This window comes from Melopsittacus undulatus, chromosome 3 (assembly GCF_012275295.1).
Source record: "Melopsittacus undulatus isolate bMelUnd1 chromosome 3, bMelUnd1.mat.Z, whole genome shotgun sequence".
NCBI classification, from domain to species: Eukaryota; Metazoa; Chordata; class Aves; order Psittaciformes; family Psittaculidae; genus Melopsittacus; species Melopsittacus undulatus.
The window spans coordinates 102456560-102478864 of record NC_047529.1 but is presented as its reverse complement, the minus strand read 5'-3'; positions in this window follow the sequence as shown (position 1 = coordinate 102478864).

The window sequence follows — 22305 nt, the reverse complement described above, 5'->3', positions numbered from 1 at the left end:
CCTTCCATAGAGCTAAACCTTCCCCGTACCCCACATGTGTGCCCCCATCTTATTGAGTGGTGGGTGTTGTCCAGATGAGTTTCTCTTTCTTTACAAGAAATATTTGTCAAACATATATAGTACAACTGAGGGTTTGTATTTTTCCCTTTCATGGAGTTAACAAAATATTCTATAATTATATAGCTTTCACCAAATAACAGGTTCTGGGATAAAGAGTTTTCAGAGCTAGATGATCTTTTTTGTAGATGGATACAGTCCTAGCAAGCAGTGAGAGCAACAGGCAGGATGAAGATTGGGCTGTCTGGGTGCAAAAAGAATCAACCACCCTTATGTATGATATAACCTAACTTCAGAATTACATAGAGGTTATTAATTCATAAATGCTCATCGCATTTAGTTCTTGGCCTCTTGTGTGACTGCACCACCAAAATATAATATTGTGGCACAGAAATAATAGTACATAGTCACCTGCTGAAATCATTTAACACATTGCTGAAAAATTATTACTGCCTGAGTATCAAAGCTTAAAAACTGTACCACACTGAACCAAAAAGATTAGCCTGTGACTTAAAAGCAAAGCCTGCAGAACACATAACAACCCAAAATGACTGGGATAGATTTCTGTTAGTCTGTTTCAAGCCCTCAGTCAAGGCAGAGAGAGCTTAAGAGTTACATCAGACCAATAAGCACCAGTAAAGCTTTAATTATTCAACCTCTGATAACAGGGATTTCACTGCATTTCTGAGAAACTGCTCCAGTGTTTAGCCATCCTCTTAAGACCAAATCATCCAAGATGCTTACTGTCTACCAAGTTACATAACTTCTGATTAACCAAAAGTGTTCAAAGACGATCCATTTACACAAGATTTTTCTACATAACTTCTCTAGGGAATTTTTTACTGTGACAGAGTACAGAATTACTCTCTCCTTGTATTTTCTTAAATAATATTTTAATTATATTAGAATGCTCTGATCTAATCAAATTGAAAGCAAGAGATAATTAGTACCAGGAAACAGTTTACAGTAGTAGCATAGATCTGTGAACATGATACACATGAAATGTGTAAGAACCCAGGTAATGAGGTAAGATAGGGGGATAAAGTCGGAACACCCACAGAGCCCAACCAACCATAGCAGTACACTATAATAGATCACTTCAGACTTTTAACTGACAAACAAGTGTAACACATAGATACAACATGATGTTTAATTCCCCTTGCTGTATTTGAGCTTTTCCAGCAACTTCTGGTTATTTTAAGTAAACATAATCCAGCATACAAGCCTATAGGTTACATATTACCTTCTTTCTGTTTTCCACATTGACCTTTAACATCATTGCTGCCTTACTAGATGTGGTGGAGCAAAGGAAGAATCACTTAAACTTGAAGAAAAACAGCCTGCAACTCTTCTACAAAGTATTATACCCTCTCCCCTATCAACCAGATAAAAAGCCTGATTTTCACACAGGTTTGCAGATTTACACATTTGCAAACCACTACCAGTTGATGAGGTAACATTTTGCACCTACTTTGAACTCACTTGGAGCAAATGCAAATGGCTATGCAAGTAAAAGACACAGGAGGAGGCAGATCAGATGTTTCAAATGCTTAGTTACTACACAACTAAAATTCAGGTGTTGCTCTTAAAGGAACACATTATCTAAAAAGTTTTGTTGTTTAAAGGCAACACAGAAGATACTGAAGTACCAACCATCAGAGAAATACTTAAAAGTAGTTAATACTTAATTACTTAAGTAGTAATAACTACTTAAGTAGTTAATACTTAATACTTAAAAGTATTAAGACGTGTTAAAATTCCAGTCCTTTTGAGCAAGGACTCTGGACACTATCAGAACACGAACCTAGAAGAAAAAAAAAATACAACACAAAATACTTTTCTCTGTGTTAGCAAACTAAATCAGATCAGATTAAAACCAGGTGAGGCTAAATTGGACTGCAAGCCTGAACATCAGGCCAAAGAGCCTCCAGGAGGGGAAATAGCAGAAGTGAGTAACCAAATTTGCTGTCATATCAGAGCATTCCAAAGTACAGTAGAAGGTCGGAAGCCAGAAAACAGAGCAGAAGGAAGTACTGGCTGATGAAGCATCATAATAGGCAATTATATTGATATAAAAGAGGTATTACCCAGATTTCCAACCTAATGTTAATTTATTTATTCACAAGCCCAGTGCAGAGGTGCAGATCACTGCTAAGTTGCAGTGCCAGTTCTGTGTACTTGAATAGCTCATAAAAAAGCCAACATACTGATGGATCTGAAGGTCTCACTGAAGTGGGAATGTTTTTGCTCCCAAACACGTGGGGATCTTATTTAATAAAGAAGTATAAACAATAGTATTTTTAATATGAAAGCATTGAAAATGTGCTTAATGCACATCGTCTAAATTGTACTTAAAGCTGCTGGAGTGGTCATTCTCCAAAGATATTCTTTACCTGCTCTATCCATTGCTTTTCAACTTGGGAGCCCATTTACACCAGCTCTTGCATTACATACAAGGTCAAACAAAATACAGATGTTTATCACTTTATACCCGCTTAGCATAGGTGCAAATAACTGCACTAGGTATGAAATAATAGCCAAGCCAATTCTTTGAATTTCAGGTTTTGTTCTTCTGATTCTTATGGGCTCTTGACAGTGGGTCTCTTTTCCTATGAAGCCAACAGGATCAGGCCCTGCTTCTAACTCGGATCATTATAAAGGACATGAAAGTGGGGAGGAAGTTTTCTCCAAGGAAGAATAAAAATAATCCATGGCACTGTCACAAACCGAAAGCCAATGAAGCTTCTCTGGACCAAGAGCTACACAGCTGAAGCTCTTCTCATCTGGTCTGGAGATATTTACTTTGAACAACTATAATGTTTTATCACTTGTCCACAAAAATACATTTAAACTGAAATCTGGCACCCAAAGATATGATACAGGAATGTGAAAGCTTTCATCAAAATCCTTTACAGTAAAGTAAAAAAGAAAAGGAAGAAAAAAAAAAAAGACATATACTGTGTTTAAAGTTAAACATGCACAAAGAAAAACAGGTTTCCCAGTTTGAACTGCTTTTCCTCCTATGTGCTTGTGTAACTTAAACAAGGTTTTATTTAAAACATGATCTTTTCCAGACCCTTAAGACCTCTGCTTGAATTAGGTGTTTCTGGAATTTCTGATCTGAAGTTGAAATTTCTGAGCAGCAAATACAGCAGAATAAGCAGAAAAGCCCTGTGTTTTAGTAACTTTTTATATATACCATTCTTTATTACATGTATCAATATTAAAATCGCTCTAGAAAGTTTAACTAAGGATTGAAATAAGGGTAACAGGTAAGATTCCATCCACACTGAAGTATTCTGTTGGGTTTGGTTTATGGCAGGCTGTGGCGCATCACAAGACTAATGCTCCATTTTATCATCAAACAGCCAGAGTGTTTGTTTGGGCCACTGACATATTTAAGTGCATGGCTAACTTCAGTTATGCACTTAATTCCTACAGTTTCATCACGACTATTCACACTTGCTTTATGTTAGAGAAGTGTTCAACCATTTTGCTTGAATTGAGCCGAGCTCAGCTTTCACAGAGCTCCTTCTTTACTTATCTGATCTATGGCATTGGAGAATACTGTGGGCATCCTGGGGAATTCCTAAGGGCAAGATCAGATCTTACAAAAAACAAAGTTAGTGAAAAGAGGAAAGATAGAAACTAAGAGGTTGCCTCTTCAAGTGAGAAAACTTTAACTCTGATCATGTTCACTAAAATCTCAGATTAATAACATACTGCTGGTCTTCAATTGAGTATTCTGGCTTTGGTAGGAATGTGACACAAATTTAGCTTTACTTAAACGCAGAGTTTTGGTTTTGTTTTTTTTTTTTCCTATTCTTAATTCATTTAACATGTTCTCCCTTTGGTTTCATTATGAAGCAAATTTTGAGTGAATATAAATCCTGGGAGTTTTGCTACCTAATTAAAACCATGTTCCTGTTCCACACATTGATGGGAAACTCATGTCTCAAAGGGTTAATAAACAGTTTTTACACATTCTCTATTTAGCTCAGGGTACAAAGCCAAAAACATAAATAATGTCTTAGACTGAAACAGGAGGTGCAGACAGTTTTTAAATTGTGTTCTTGGTGCCTTTTACATTGGCCAGAAATATGCACTGCATCAAACCAAAACAATGACTCAGTAACCATCCTTAATGTACAGTTATATTTAAAGTGTTCTTCCCCTTTTGCAATTTTGTGTGTTTTAGGCTTGTAAAATCATAATTGTGAGCTTGCTGTAGTGGGATGGCTGCAAGCAAGAAGCCTTGAGACAGGAGTACAACAAAGATCTTACAGCTGAGACAAAAGACAAGGATGAAATTACATAGCTGTGTACATAACAAATCTGGAAAAAAAACCCCAACAAAAAACCAAAAAACCTAAACCAACAAAATTAAATACTGACATGACAACAGAAAAGCAGAAATTAGCACACTGATTTACCACTGCTCTATTTACAAAGGAAACACCTTATAAAATAGCACTAATTTGGCATTCACTTTAAATGAAGCAGAATTATTAACTGAAAACACCAGCTCAAAAGTGAGAGAGGATCCTTCTGAGGAGCAAATGCTCCAAAAATTCCCTTACAAAGGCGTAAAATAGAACATCAGCCTACACAAGTCCTGCTAGTCCCCCATCACCAGTTCTCACACGCATAAATACTCTATTGAATACAAATGGTAAAGGAACCTGGTAAAAGCTAACATTAATTGGGACAGCTGAATAAGACCATTGACTAAGGGGATCTGTTGACTGGGTAAAAGTGTTTGCAGGTTTGAACTAACATACAACGTGCTGTGGGACAGTGGAAGTTAAAGAAGCATGAGATGAATGCAGAAGACAGTATAACATGAATGCAGAATACAACCAGATCATCACATTCCCTACTGTAACTAGTTATTCTCTTTGAACAACTAAGTGGTCTTGGACACATCATGACATTTGTGTCTCACTCTAACATCTCTTAATGGAACTTTAACTGTCCTTTAAAAGTGCCATGGAAGTGAATTGATTTTTAACAAGCATTTTGTAAGGTATTAGTTTAGTGTAAGTTCACAGATGTGGGAAATGCCAATTACAAATGTTCTTGGAGTAAAAATTGCAGTTTAGGATTGAGATTGCCTCCTACAAACCACCTTACAGCTAATTTGATATACCACTTCGGAACTTCAGCTTCAGCTAAACTGCCTGTCTTTCCACGTCAGAACAGCTGGCTCAAAAGGGGGCTCCAGTCTGTTTTCAGATCAGACATAAACAATTCTCTACAGCCTTCGCTTAAAATTTAAGAGCTCAGTGTTCTTTTATGGGCTGACTGTAAGCCGTTATGGTCCTGCTAAGGGTTCCTTGCTCAGTATGCTGATGGGTTTGGAAGCATTCACCTCATCTATCTGCAGCCTTTAACTCCTTTAGTATAGAGGCAAACTTGATACCCTGGGGTCCAGCATCTACAAACAATATGTAGGCCTGCAGCTTCTTACTTTAGATCCTCTCACGAGCAGGTTTTTGTGTTGGCAAACACTTTTTCTGCTTCTTAATCACTTAGGTATCATCAAATGTTCTGTCCAGATAGTAAACATGGTGAATCATCCGGAACCTGACACTCAAGAGGAGGAGATGATATGGATATTACTACCTTGAATTAAACTGGGGAACTTTATGGTCAGATTTTCAAGCATTTCTAATTTTGCTGTAAGAGTTTATGAATATCATGGTTCAGCAGTAGCAGTCATTTTTCTCCTTCCCAGACCTGACCCAAACTAGCCAAAGGGGTATTCCATCCCACAGCATGTCATGCCCAGTATATAAACTGGGGGCAGTTACCTGGAAGGGCTAGATCACTGCTCAGGTCAGGCTGGGTATTGATTGGTAGGTAGTGAGCGATTGTATTCCCTTCCATTGTTATTTCCGTTTATCATTATTATTATTGGTGGTATCAGTAATGGTTTTGTGTTATACCTTAGTTATTGGACTGCTCTTATTTCAACCTCTGGGAGTCACATTCTTTTGATTCTCCTTCCCATTCCTCCGAGAGGGGGGGAAAGGAGGCTAGTGATTGAGCAGCTGTTCTGGGTTGCTGGCTGGGTTTAAACCACAACAACGGATAAATGTATTTTGCTAAGACTACAGATTACTGCAAATTAGCTTACCTAAGGAAGTCCAGACCCTAAATAGGATGCAACTTATCATAGAATGTTTTGGGTTAGAAAGGACCTTAAAGGTCATCCAGTTCCAACCCCCTGCCACGAGCAGGGACACCTTACACTAGACCAGGTTGCTTCAAATCCTGTCTATTCCAGCCTTGAACACTCCCACGGATGGGGCAGCCACAACTTCTCTGGGCACCCTGTGCCAGTGACTCACCACCCTCACAGGCAAGAACTTCTTTATATCTAACTTAAACCTGGGTGTCAGGGCTAAGATTCAGGCCTCAGTTTCAGTGTAAAAGGTAAAGCTGATAGCCCAATGCACGAGGTTTTCAGCCCCCATGCCTATGATGGGGAGACTTGTACTGCCTCTGCCCTGTGTGTGTGCTACAGGGCTACCTGCTACCATCTTCCTTTTCCCTCCTCCTACTTCTGAGTTAAGCTCAGGACTGTCCCAGGGGAAGTTCAACTCCCTGCCATCCTTGAGATGGCAAAGTTGCCCACTTGCAGGAAATAATGCTGCAGCCACAGTGTCTTAGATAATGGTTTAAAACAAAGCAGATATCAGTCATACCCCTACTCACAAGACCTAGGGCTCATTGCACAAGTGGTCTGCCCAGGATATAACCACCCAGATGCTCATATCCAGGTGTTTTGTCCAGCTTTCTATGCAGCGACACAGAGGACCTGTCAACTATCAGCCCCTCATGTCTCCTCTTCTTCCTCAGCTGGCGGCCCTGTGGTGGTTTTGGATGTGCCTTTTTGTACCCTTCAGGGATGATTGTGATTAATCCCTCCATCCTGTTCCCCTTCTGTGAGTAATGAGGATTTGCTCACTTTACTTTGTCTCTCCATCTGGGTGATTTAAAAAGCTGCACACACATGTGCTAGTATCCCAAAGGCAGGTTAATCCAGCTGGTATCAGCACATGCCATTCTTCTTGTAACCATTCTTCAACTGTCTTCTTAGGTGTTTCTGCAACCAGACTTACCCATTTACTCTCTGGAGATACTATTTCTATTATTATTATCCATATCCCCACCAGCTTTGGTGGATCATTTCTTAAGTAGCATATGGAATTTTTCCTGTTGCAGCCCCTGTAACCAAGTTGAGCAGTCAGCAAGATGCAGCCTTTTGGTTATTTATAGGGAGGGGGACAGGTCCCTGCCTAATATTCTGGAAAATGAAGTATGCTTACAAAGGATACAGCACCAGTAACTTATATCAGCAGATGATGCTGAACATAGGAGAAATAAACAGTAAATTTGATACACCAGATAGAACAGCACGCCATAGCCAGAATAAGTGAAATACAGATAGAAGAGATCAAAGTTAATGAGTATAGGAAGGAAAACAACAAGCACAGTACAGAGCAGTTCTCTCTATTTCAGGTTATTCCACAAAGAAGGAAAGAGATAGTGGGTGAAAAACGAAGTGTGGATGAAGCAGAATTATCTGTGAGCACTCTGGAGGGAAGCTGAACTTCTCACTAAGGGTTGTGTAAGTTTGAAATAGAAAAAGATTATGAAACAATCTTTGTGGCAAACAGAAATACAAATTACTTCACATCTTGCATATGACATCTCATAAAAATGTTCTTGGTCAGAATATCACAATAATAGAGACTGAACTGCCAGGCCAGCACTCAGCTCAAATGGGTTCCCAGAACAAGGACTGAATGTATTTATATGGGCAGCCACTCACTATTTCACCTACAGTAGCAGGCCCCTTTATTCATATTCTTGTCTGCCAGTAAATACAAGTTCAGGTGGGACCTAAGTGCACACCTGAAATTTAAAACGAGTGCCTCCCTGAATAGTTATGGCTGCCAGCATGAATCAAAGTCCTCTCCTGTAATGTACAGAGCAATATCCAGATTTTATCTGGGTCCAAAAACTGCTGTAAGATGCAGAATGCGTAGTGGCTCAAGTGTGAGTATTTATAGGAAAAAGGAAAAAAACAAAAGTGAAGTATACAAGATAATGCAGCACAATGGTAAGGAGCAGAGTATAAAGAGAGAGAGAATAAGCAGTTCCATCTCTTAACGTTATTTTCTGACTCTAGTACATCTCTCAAGTATCTTGCTCAGTTTTCCCCTTATTGCTGTACTCACTATCAGCCACCACTTGAGTCAAATAACTGCTTCCCATTCCCCTAACCTAGTTAGTTTTAGGAGACTTCAGGTTTTCCCAGCCTATTCAGCAATCCTGAGCCCATCCAACAAAAATATAGGCATGCTTATCTATAGATAGCAATATAGACATTTCAGTACTAAATGCTTAATTTTAGGGTTCATTGTTGCTACCCACTAAACCTTATGCATTTCATACTCTAATAACTGAACCATGAAAATTACAGCTAATTTTGAAGTACTGCTTGGGACAGAAGGGAGAAGGAAAAGAACCCTGGAATTGCAAAATTACTAGCACAATCTGTTTAGAAAACTGATGATTTTCCACATACTGCTTTATACAAAGAATACATGTGAACACAGTGACTTTTTTCTTCAGGTGGCCAACTCTGACTGATGTGACACAAGAGTAAAACCAATCTGTTTTCTGCAACCATTTTTCCTTCTGGTCTAGGACATGGATCCAAAGACAGAGAGTTCTAACCCTAGTCTGAATCCATTGTTATCTGTACTGAAGACACTTGGTGCCTGATGGAAAGAAGAAGACAGTTTCACAAACTGAGTTTGTTTAAAAGTCATCTAGATGCAAGAATAAATGTAAAATTCCAAAGTAAAATAGGATGCCTATTCTATTATGTCTGTAAGTGCAGATAAAAAAGGAAGAAAATATATGGTGTTGAACATGGAAATTGCTCAAGTTGCTTGAATTCTTTAACTATTCCCTCCTTTTTTTTTATATAAAGAAAATTATTAGTCACCTCTTCGAAGAAGTGAGGTTTTTGTACCTAGAAATCTTGGACCAAAACCTGCTTGTATCCATCTCCCACTATTCCCATTTCAAGACAGAATAATAAGAAAATATATTCCTAGAATGATGGCAAATGATCTCACAGTACAGGATGTGTGCCATAACTTCTCTTTAGCTCAAGAATGTTTAACAAGCCCTGCAAATGAAGTTTTATTGTACCAGGAATGCTTAATTCTGTCTTGTTGTGCATGAAATGAGTTTCATCTTCTAAAACTTCAAATTATCTGATTTCCTGAAGAAAAACAACCTGAAAGTATGTTGTAGCTCTTCTAAATCAGTACCTCCAGTTCAGGTATTGAAACAGCATCCAGTCTCTGCCCATACTGAGCAAATTAATTAAGGCCACATAATCTGAGATTGGCCCAAAGACCAATGGAATAAAATGAAAATCTCCTTTCTATTTCAATTATCTTTGAATCCAGCCCTCAAGCATTGGGTCTAACCCAAATCCAACCCCAGCTTACACTCACTGCTCTGTCTAACTGTATACTGTCACTGCTGCAGACACAGCAAAACTGAAGCAGTTAAGGAGATACTAAGCTACTTCCCATGCAAACACTGCAAAATGTAGTGCTTATGCTTGGCTTTCTGGGGGCCTCTGTCCCCCTCTAAATTTCAATAGTCTTAAGGAAATAATCTTTTTTTTCCTCAAATATCCGTGTTTTTAAGATTTTTGAACTGAGTTGGAAAGAGAATAAGTAACATCTGCAGAGTGCTGGAAATACCGCTTAAGTAAGCTTTTGTTCCAGAGTGTTTTAACTGAGTCCAAAGGAAAAGAAGATTTTGTACCTTAATCTTAAACAAAACAAAACAACAACAACAACAAAAAGAAACAAAAAACCAAACAAACAAAAAAAAACCAAAACAACCCCAAAATAAATTTCAGTTCAAAATGGATTGTGCTTTGTTTCTTTGCTTGCCAATGGAAAAACAAATAGAAAACAGCTAGTCAATTCAAGCATACATGATGTACTCGTTCTGAGTAGTGTGTGTGCCAAGAACATTTTCTACTATACAATTCCCTTATTATGTATAACTGTATATTTCATTTTGCCTAGAAATAACCTCACAACATCACACAGTAGAAAAACAATGGCCAAGAAAATAACCCACAAATCAACATTGCTGCATGGGCTTCCAAGCCAGCACTTCAGATGACTGGGAAATCCAAGTCTATTTTTAATGTCATATTTGTCCTCCCACCAGTGCTTCATCAGCATGATAAACATTATAATTTATGGCTCCAAAAAGAAACCTACCAGGGCAAAACCATATTTATGCAACTCTAGAAGCACCCAGAGTGGAAAATGTGTACCCACAAATTTAAACAAAACAGTAATAAACAAACAAATGAGTTTCCTTCAGTGTTTTCATTTATGCTATATTGTGATATACTTTTGGTATTTAGTGCACCTACAGAACATAGAAATCAAAGCTCTTTAGTTAGTTTGTAAACTCCCACTAATTGCTGCAAGCAATTCTGTTGTCTGCCCAATGTATGTATTTCTTCTATAACAAAATACACTGTGTGAATTGTTTATGAGGCAATCTGTACTGCATTTCACTTCTAGTATGTGTACTATTTACCCCAGGCTTCCCTACTCAAGAAAAATAGGCATTATTGAGAGACAAATCTGAAACCCTCTGTTATCCATGTGTATATGCTTCATCAGCTTAAACAACCACCACAAATAAGCCTGGTGCCCAAAGTAGACAGAACAAGAAAGTGGAGCTAATAAATGGATGGAGTACATAATAGAAACATAGTCTGAGTGTAACCAGGGTTATGAAATCACAGCAAATAAGTACAAACACTCTGAAACGTTTAGCTTCTTCCCTTCACCACAATCAGCCTGTCAACTCTCATCACTTGTACCATATCTAGACTTCTCATAGAATCATAAAATCATAGAATATTTAGGGTTGGGAAGGACCTTAAGATCATCTAGTTCGAACCCCCCTGCCATGGGCAGGGACAACTTGCACTAAACCATGTCACTCAAGACTCCATCCAACCTTGCCTTGAACACTGCCAGGGATAGAGCTTTTACAACTTCCTTGGGCAATGCATCCATGCTGCGCAACTTAAATATCCATCTCCAAAATGTCTTCAGCCTTTTCAGTTCACAGCTATCATATTTCTTTGCTTCAGGGAGAATGGGTAGGAGGCTATTTATTTCCCTGCCTCATCACCCTCATAGTAAAGAACATGTTCATTATATTTAACTTAAACTTCTCTTTAAGTTTGAACCCATGTATCCATTATAGATATAGACTTGATTTCTTACTGGATCAAGCCTATGCTGTCCATGAGTAGGTTTTATTTTCCCAGTTTAGGTTTCTGTAGAGAAGAATTTGGCAACAGCAAGTTTTGACATTTCTTACTTTGAGCAACCCAACAGTGATGGTGTCCTGGGTTCAGCAGTAGCAATCAATTACTGAGCAACAACTAAAAACATTGATGTTATGAACACTATTCCCAGGCTAAAAGTCAAAAGCACAACACTGCACCAGCTACTAAGAAGAAGAAAAATAACTGCTACTGCTGAACCCAGGACAGAAGGTCAAACAACCCTTTTAGGAAACCATCTCATCCAGAGCTCAAAAAACACACTGACATCTCTCTCACTTCCTTTCTTCTATTTGTAGATCAGAAAAGAGTGCACAAAATTAATATTCCTCCTCCTCCTCCCTTCAACTCTCCTAAAATAAACTGTGTCACCCTAAATTCACAACAGAGGAGCATTTCTTCAAAGACTGAAGGGGTCTTTTTCAAGCTAAAAATGATTATGACACAATGCAGAGCAGTTTCATGCAGTTACTCCCATGTTACAGCACTAATATTTATTTCTTGCTTACGTAGAAGTACGCAGACAGATAGAACCACTGTGAGGACAGAGAAATACATTTCTCCATCTTTCTGATACACTGCTGACATCTGCCTCAAAGTGGCAGAAAGCATCTTGGATCTGTTATTTCCAATTTATGATGTCAAGAATTTGGAGAAGAAAAGGAACAAAGAAAGTTATTCAAAATCAACAGAGTTTAAGTGTCCCCTGGAGAATACATAAAATTACTTTCTAGTCTCTGCCACTTTTTTCTTGTTCCTTCCATACCCTGGTATATCCAATCTTTTAGCCTGAAGTAAACAGAGCTGACAGTTTAGGAAGTTTGGCTTTCCTCTGGGAAAGCTGGAGAGCCCCTTTTCACCCTGTGTGCAGCATATCTGAAACAGTACTATGTCTCACTTTGCTTAGGTAAATGTGTGCCAAGTAACTGCTTGCTATCACCAATTCTCACTACAGAAGAGAATGGCTGTGCATTAGGTTGTACAGCTGCAGCACATAGGTCTGTGTCGTAGTTTAAACCAAGTCCCCCTACTCCCGGAGAGTTCGGAAGGAAAATCCAAAGAATGTAGCCCCCACGGATTGAGATAAGAACGGTTTAATTGCTAAGGCATAACACAAAACCCCTACTGCCATTCACTACTACAAATAATAATGATACAGCAACCAGCAAGTGAAAAGAATACAACACCCCACCAGCCATCGACCCATAACTCACTCCACCCTGCCCGGCCGAGCACCATGTGCTCCCTCCTCCATTTTTCTCCCGAGCTCTCCCCTCCAGCCTTCTCTTTCCCAGTATGCATCCTGGGCATCACGTGCTATGGTATGGAATACCTCATTGACTAGCCTGGGTCAGGTGTCCTGTCTCTCCTTCCTCCCGGACTCCCCCTGGCTGGAAAAAACCTTGAACAAAAACACCCTCAAAACATGCTCAAACCATGACATTATCCACCCCTTATTCCATACCATTCACGTCATGCCCAGATCTCACATTTCCAATACACAATCACTCTTAAGTCCACCCCTCGATCATGAGACATCTCTATGTTGCATCTCTGGAATGATGGCCTGAAGTATCTGGGCCCACCAGGCTCAAAATCATTCACTGTCCCCTTCAGCAGTTTTACAGCTTGCTGCTGGGGACTCCATACAGCTGCCTTCCACTTCCAATGCTTCCAAAGCACTGGAGGGGCCCAGTGGATCAGATACCTGGCCATACTGTCCCACATGCCCAGCCACTCATGACTGTCCAGCCTTGGGGACAGTCTCCTGGTGCTCCTATATCCTTGTCTAACCCTAGACAAGACCCAGACCTGGCTCTGCTTAACCTTTGGGATCAGGCAAAATGATTGTGGATAGAACACACTCTGTGTGTATGCCAACAGGCTGACCCCTATTACAATCAGCAGGCAGGTCCCAAGGGCACCCAAAAACCATTCATAACAGTCAGAACTCTCAAATGATGCTGCTGCACTTGTCACTGGGGCTGATGTAGCTGCCCTGCTTGCCAGCTCTCCCACTATCAGCTTCTCTTCTCCCGAGTCCGGATCTTCCTCCTCTGCCTTGCTGGGAAGTGCTGCGTAGTCTCCTGCATCCTGCTGGGGGTCGGCGGGCGACTTCCGGGGGACACTCTCGGCCGTCGGAGGGTCGGGAACGGCCGCAGGACTCACCCCCCCCGCCTGATCCCGCTGCTCAGCTACCGCCCTGCTCTGCTCCTCCCCCGCCTGCTCCCGCTGCTCTGCCACAGCCGTTTGGCTCCCCGTGCCGCTCTCCCTGGCAGCCTCAGCTGCCGGCAGCTCCCGGGGCCGCTCCTTCCTGGCTTCACGCAGCTCCACACAGACGACGACGAGGATAAGGACAAGGACGGCGAAGAGCAGCGGGACGGCCTGGTACAAGTTCAAGTCCACGGCCACGTCCATCCCCCCCTGCTGCCGGAGCCCCACCGTATTACAAGCCTCCGACACAAACACAAACACATCCAATCCATACACCAAGTACCCGGTAAAATCCCGAAACAGCGAGATCCAGAGAAAAACCTCTAAGAGCCAATAAATCAGCATTGTGACAAGAGACCATAAATCCGCTCAGATCTGTTCTTATCTCAATCCCTCGGGCCCCACGTTGGGCGCCAAAAATGTCGTAGTTTAAACCAAGTCCCCCTACTCCCGGAGAGTTCGGAAGGAAAATCCAAAGAATGTAGCCCCCACGGATTGAGATAAGAACGGTTTAATTGCTAAGGCATAACACAAAACCCCTACTGCCATTCACTACTACAAATAATAATGATACAGCAACCAGCAAGTGAAAAGAATACAACACCCCACCAGCCATCGACCCATAACTCACTCCACCCTGCCCGGCCGAGCACCATGTGCTCCCTCCTCCATTTTTCTCCCGAGCTCTCCCCTCCAGCCTTCTCTTTCCCAGTATGCATCCTGGGCATCACGTGCTATGGTATGGAATACCTCATTGACTAGCCTGGGTCAGGTGTCCTGTCTCTCCTTCCTCCCGGACTCCCCCTGGCTGGAAAAAACCTTGAACAAAAACACCCTCAAAACATGCTCAAACCATGACAGTCTGTGTGAACCATGACCTCATCCTACAAGTTTTGTATGTGGAAACAACTTCCTAAAAAGGAAAAAATCACAAGATAATAAGTGAAATCCAGAGCCCCTGCTACCTTCAGCATTATGAGCAGAGCCTAAATATTTTTGTAAGAATATTCCCTTTATTTAAACTCAACAAACACCCTGTTATTCTTGGCAATTCAGCATGAAGTCTATAGACAAGAACAATGCTGTTGTTTTACAAGGAAAAGCAGATAATTTGTATAACTGAATGGTAACTTGAAGACCTCTGTCCTTTCTGAGGGGGACCAAGCTCTGGCTGGAGCCCCAGCAGGATACTGTGTGTGGTTGTGGCTGCGCCTTGTTGTTTCATGGAAATGGGTGCATAGGGACACATGGAGGTTTCTGTTGTGAGCTCTAGTAAAGTTTGTTATCTCCGTCCCACGGACAGGTCTCTTTTCTTGTTCCTTTGCCTCATTTCCTCCTTCTCACTCTCTTGGCACCAGTGTACAACAGTGGTCAAGATTAAAAACAGAAACATCATCTTTCAACACAGAGCAAGAAACGATACAAGGAAAACAGCACTTTCCACAGAGATGGACTGTTTTTCACCCTCCACTTCACTGAGAGGAGCTTTGTCCTTGATCTCTCTCTGCTCCCATTCCTTGCAGTCTCACTCCCCAACATTGTTTTAAAGAAACAGTGCTGGTATCTTCACAGGAGAAGGTCAGCTCTATTTCCAAATGTAGTTCATTTTTACTCAGCTTCTCCTGAGAAAAAAAAAGAATAGTTATTTCTGAAATTTGCCAGCACCAAACTTTCCCTGAAAAGGACTAATGTTCTTCTGTGTCAAATTCACATTCTTTAATAAGTACAAAACCACATCTAAAATACTATATTTCTTTTAAAGATGAGGCGATACCGGGCTGTGCAGAGTTGTTTCATGGCATTGAGAAGTAATAATAATAAAAAATAACCAACCAAACAAAAAAAAAACCCAAACGCCTAATCACAAATTTATAGCACTTTTCTCTCAGTACATGTTTGACACATAAAAAGCATTAAGGTTACCAAGTCAAACACTCAGAAAGTCAGAAACTACAATATACTTGACCATACTTTGGTCCCCCTGTGAATATATGGTATGATGGTTACTCTTTCAGGGTTGGTGGCTTGTTATTGGGTTTTGTTTGGTTTGGGGTTGTTTGGTGTTTTTTTGGTTGGTATTTGGGTCTTTGTCTCATTTTGTGAATTTAAATGAAAAGTGGTCACAAACAAAATGTTCAGTTGCCTGTTCCAATGTTTTATCATGACCATTTTATTCAAAAGCTGTTCTCAAGACAGCGTCATTAATTTCCTCAATACTTTTTCTGTCATATTCAATACCATAGTGTCTAAGTGTTTCATTTGTATTAATTATCTTCACAGTATAGTTTCCATTTTACAGGTGAAACAATGGTAGCAATTCACTTTTTATATTTGTGACACGTGAGACTGAAGGTCCTATTACCTCCTGCTGTACATTTAACACGGCCCAGAAATAAGAAGTGCAAAATTCTCAATCATGTTTGATAAAGTCGATGTTTTAGTGACTTTAAAGATGTTTTAGTGACTTGCTTAGTATCATCTCATAAGAATTTTGGGAAAGAGATGATCACAAACCATCCTTTCTCTTTCACTAGTTTTCTGCTTCATTGGATGCAGATGAAGGTGTAATCTTCGAACCCACATCCAAAGGCACTAGCTTTTTTGATTTCAGAGCTCTGGTGCATCCTAAGGACACACATATCTTGTGTGTTGAAAAATGCAAGGGACTTGTGACTTTAAAACAAACTGTATGATTACAGTGCAAATGTGTGACCTAAACTGAAATTATACTTGCAATCTCAAACTTAACCTTCATAATTATATGCCTCGAAAACCTGAATAATGTTTTTTTAATGTGGACTTGCACATGTAGTGCATATGCATAGGATTTTTAGGGTAATGAATCTCTCAGCCTCACTATTGCACTAACCTTTTTAACCAAGCATACAAGAAGGTTGAAACTAGAGTAAAATGCAGTATGGAATAAAAGTGAGAGAGGGAAAATTATATTCACCAAACATCATATTAATCTCTATAAGAGGACATTATAAGTCCAAACAGTATTAATCCAAATGTCTCTTACTTTCAGAGTCGAAATAACATCGAAGTGGTAAAAATACCTTCTGCTGAAGGTGTAAAATTTACATAACTTTTATTAATTAGCTAATATTTTTAACTTTATTAATACAAAATAAAACTTTAAATAATGTTTTTAGCACAACACAAAATCCAGTTTCACTCCACAAAACGTGTCTCTGCTAAGCTAAATGCTGTTCTTTTCACATGAGCAAGGCAGCAGTTACCATTCACAGTTAATTGCCTAAACTGACTGTGTCCATCACAAGGAACACTTCATTTGTACATTTCCTTCAGCTCAAAGAGTTCTAAGTCTTACACAAATATGTTTTTTCTTTGATTCCTTCTAGATTGCAAGAACTTACAAGTACTAATGTGCTTATTTAAAAATGGCTAAGGGAAAATGCTGGCAGGCTCTACAGAGGTATCATTACAGTGACTATAAACCTGACTATCTTGGCCCCCAAATACAGCTTAGAAAATTTATTAGAAAGTTCTTCCTGGAATGAAAAGGTGCCAAGTGGTTCAAAGTTGCTGATAAGTTCGAAAGAGATTGTTCCAAGGTCTGTAATATTTAGGCAGCACTCAATCCCTTGGGAAAGTACAGGAAGATTTCTGTCTTGGTGAGAATAAGTATTTCTCTGAGCTCATTCACAGTGAATATACTCCTCCCTGAAGGAGTCAGAGGCTGCATGCAGCTGCAGCCTGCTCCTGCAGAAGGATCCAGGAAGCCTGGGTAGTGTCTGTTTCCCAGTGAAGGCATAAGCATAGCTGCAGGAAGTTTCTTAATGTACACAGTAACAGACACAAACTCAATCCAGAGTCTCAGATCTAAAATCTTCTGGACTGCTTAAGCCAAGATCCAGAGCTGACTGTCAGAATTTCTTCTCTCTTTGTAACTGGCTTAACAATTCTCTCTCTCACCCTTAATACAAACAGTTCTGCAATTCAATTGTTTCTAAGTTTGAAGGGCAGAACTGGCATCTGTGGCTTTAAAGGTTTCTGCAGAAGCCTGCCTACCTCTGCATACCTGAAATGTCTAATGAGGATATGTTAGCTGATTTGTTTTTACTGACAGCAGAAACTAATAGTATACTAATTTTAATCCTCATTCCCCAGGACTTCAAGAAAAGTTAGTTTTCCCAGTGAACTAAAACAAGTTAAAAAGGGCCCAGATTTATGTAAGAATGGCTAAATATGAATAGAAATGACATTATCAAACCTGACAAATTCTCTTTCAGCTGAAGCAATATGGCCTAGGCTGCTGACCCTTCCGTGGTCATTTCTGGCATTCACAAAGCGTGCTGGTGACTGACTCCCTTGTTGCAGTGGTCCAATACTTTTGTAACAACCCTCTGCAAAAAAACCCTAGCATTTTCCAAGCAGAAGGAGACAGGATGAATAACTGGTCCTTACAGCATGATTCCAAAGCAGCAGGAAAGGGTTAACAGGAAAAACCGAAAGATATTTTCTTCCCATGACTTGAATAGCCCATGTGAAATCATAAACAGCATTTTCCTATCTGAAACACCAAGGCATTAGGAGCATGCTTTCTACTGTTCTGAAATATAAGACTCCTCATTCACATTGCAGTATTGCAGCTGCCAAACTATTGGGCTCTTTCTTCACCAGAGAACAGTGTTAACTATCAAAGACTAAGCAGAATCTGCCCCCTATTTGAGAGCTTTAATATCAGTAGGAAGACCAAAGCAGCTGGGAAAAGATAGAAGCTGGTTTGTTAGGTTGCACACTGAGTGTCTCACTGGACTCCAGCTAGAGAAACACCACTCCATCCCAAGGGAAGTGCGGACAAAACAGGACAGACTAGGTAGGTTAGATATGACCCCACCAGGCAGCCTCCCAGATCTTTACACATTTTTAGAACCAGACTGAGACCAAATGTTCTTGGAATATCTGAAGCAGTGGTTTTGTTGTTTTTTTTTCAATCCCACTGTCCAGCTTCAGATGGGAAACAGAAGTGCTGAAAGCTGCAGGAAAAATTCTCCAACCCAGTTTGACAGTCTCAGAAAATCTGGAGAGCTTTTACAAACTTTGGATCAGTAGCTGCAGTTCTTTCTGAACAAAACCTCTGAACTTTTGAAGTCTTGTCAGGAGTCAGATCCTTTGCTGACTTTCTTCATGAGACAGTTAAAACGCTGAATGTACATGTCTGAGAGGTTACGACCAGACATTACATGAACATGGGGACACCACTTCTTTCTCACCTGGAGAAGACAACAACAGTCTCCTCTGGGAACAGCCAACATGGCATTCTATTTGAGATCAGCAGTTAAGGCTGCATGTACCTGCTGCCCCTATCATTCCCTGCCAAATGGGAGTGATTGCAATCCACTGTACCTTTGAGTCACTGAGCCCTGAGATATCTACTGAAATGCCAACTGTTGGCGAAGACTCTTTCCTGCCAGTCTGTTTGCATCAACAGAGCCTCAAAGCCTGGAACAGTTTGTCCTGGACACCATTTGTCCCTCTGAATACAGGGACATGAACATTTGACTTGAGAGGCCAAGCTCTTTGCTGTCCTGTCACTGAGGCATGACTAACAGCACAGGACTACTCAATCACCACTGTGTGATTCCCAACTTCAGACTTGAGAAACACACCCTGACTTTGATAAATGAAGCAAACAAGCAGCTGAAAACTAAGACCAAACTTGTACCAAATGTTTGCACATCAGTGTTTATAAAATGCTCTAGCCAATGTTTGCCTTTTGTATTTACACCTAAACGGATGAAACAGAAACAGTAAAAACAGAGAACTCAAGTAGAAACAGTTACCTACCAAAGTGCCAGAAGTGGGTAAAAGTCAGTGCTTTTTTATACATAGATAGATGGATAGATAGATAGATAGATTAAATCATCAAAAAACAGCTTGAATAATAGTTCACAGTTGTGCACATACTTTCTATCATATTTTATCATTTTAATTAAGAGGTCATTGTGCACAGAGTGTCATTTCTAGCTTACTAGCTCAGGACAAAATTAGCTATGCTGACTTAATTGATGTTAGCTACTTTTACAGTCCATTGGCAGTCAGCCATCTTCTGTGAATACCAGTTCTCTAATTCATCATGATGTTCATTTAGCTTACCAGAGTTCTCTGTAATGGCAGCTGCTGTCTCATAACAACTATCGCGTGTATCAGCAAAAGAGCAATCTCTCTTTACATTTAATAATAGATTATCACTCCAAGCAATGTCCTGAGGTATGATCTTCTGAAACCTCTTTTACTCTCATTGGCTCTATCAGCTTTTAGTTAAAGTTAATCCCCTTTTTCTCTCTAGTGATGCAATACATCACACAAGAGCTATTACCCCCCCCACACACACTCATACACACTACCCTCAATAATTGCTCAGGTAGTATCTATTAAAAACTGGTACACATTTATAATTGATCCCTTTTACAATCAGGTTCAGCAGACCCAAGTGTAGAAGGTGAGTGGGAAGAAGTGTAAGAAAAATGTTGCTTTCCTGACTCCAAAAATGTCTGAGGCCCATTTTTGTTTCTTTCAGAACACTGCCACAGGAATGAATGCTGCTATAGTTTTCGAGAGAAAATTCTCAAGCCCACTCATTCTGATGGCATATTATGATGATCCAAGAAGGCAGTATTTGCAGAACTGAAAACCAGGGAAGAGTACATAATTTTTTGCCTTCAAAGAAATCAGCTGGATGTGGGAGTTCTTTTGACTCACCTTCAGCTTTCTATGTCTCATATCTGTTCTTGCTGGCCTGGCTAACATAATATTTGATTATTATATTTGTTAGTATTTCACTGTTAATGGCTAACAGATGTGAGCTGGTTCATTCTTCTTCCTGTCACTGCATCTATGAAAGTAGATTATCTCCTTGCAGCTCACATATACAGAGCTGTAAGCACCACCTCATGGAAGTCTAGCAGAATAGAGAAAATGGGTATACTTATACATTTATGTGCATATACATATGTCTATATATATGTAGATATATACATATTAATAAGGAAATGTGAGCTGAGCAATTAATTGATCTCACAAAGAAATTTAAGATCAAAAATATATTCTGCAAATGCATGTGCTGATTCAGAAGCATTACTTAAGTGATATGCTAAGGCACATGAAAAAACAAATGCCAGCATGGCTTCACTAAGGGGAATTGCCTGACCAATTTGGTGGCCTTCTATGATGGGGCTACAAAAATGATGGACAGGGGTGGAGCAGTTGATGTCATCTACCTGGACTTGTGCAAAGCGTTTGACACTGTCCCACATGACATCCTTGTCTCTAAATTGGAGAGACATCAATTTAATAGGTAGACCTCTCGGTGGATAAAGAACTGGCTGGATGGCTTCACACAAAGAGCTGTGGTCAATGTCTCAATGTCCAGGTGGAAACCAGTAACGAGTGGTGTTCCTCAGGGATCGGTGTTGGGACCGGTCTTGTTCAACGTCTTTATCAGTGACATGGACAGTGGGATTGAGTGCACCATTGTCATGCTTTAAACCCTGTCAGCCACTCAGTCTCCTCCCCACCAGCCCTTTCTTCCCCTTGCTCCCAGAGAGATGGGAAGGCGAACTGAAAGAATGTAACTCCCACCAGTTGATGTAAGAACATTATAGTAACTAAGGTATAACACAAACCACTACTACTGCCACCAATAATATAATATTAATAAGGGAAATAACAACGGAAGAGAACACAACTGCTCACCACCTGCCCATACCCAGCCTGACCAAGAAGTGAACTAGCCCTTCTGGGTAACTGTCCCCATTCTACATCCTGGGCCTGACGTGCTGTGGTATGGAAAACCTCTTTGGCTAGTTTGGGTCAGGTGTTCTGTCTCTGCTTCCTCCTGGCTTCCCCATCTCCCTGGCAGAGCATGAGACTCAGAAAGTTCTTGGTCAGACTAAACATTTGATCAGTAACTCAAATCATTAGTGTTAAAAGTGCTGTTCCCAGGCCGAAAGTCAAAAACACACCATGGCACCAGATACTAAGAAAGAGAAAAATTGACTGCTACTGCTGAACCCAGGACAACCCTCAGCAAGTTTGCTGATGACACCAAGCTGTGTGGTTTGGTTGATACCCTGGAGAGGAGGAATGCCATTGAGAGGGACCTTGTCATGCTTGTGAGGTGGGCTGATGCCAACCTCATGAAGTTTAACCATGACAAGTGCAAGGTCCTACACCTGTGTGGGAGCAATCCCAGGCACAGCTACAGGTTGGGCAAAAAGGAAATTCAGTGCAGCCGTGCGGAGAAGGACTTGGGGGTGTTGGTCAATGAGAAAATGAACATGAGCTGGCAGTGTGCTCTTGCAGCCCAGAAAGCCAACCGTATTCTGGGCTGCATCAAAAGAAGCGTGACCAGCAGGTCGAAGGAGGTGATCCTGCCCCTCTACTCTGCTCTTGTGAGACCTCACTTGGAGTATTGTGTGCAGTTCTGGTGTCCTCAACATAAAAAGGACATGGAACTGTTTGTTGGAACAAGTCCAGAGGAGGGCCATGAGGATGATCAGGGGACTGGAGCACCTCCCATATGAAGATAGGCTGAGAAAGTTGGGGCTGTTCAGAGTGGAGAAGAGAAGGCTGCGTGGAAA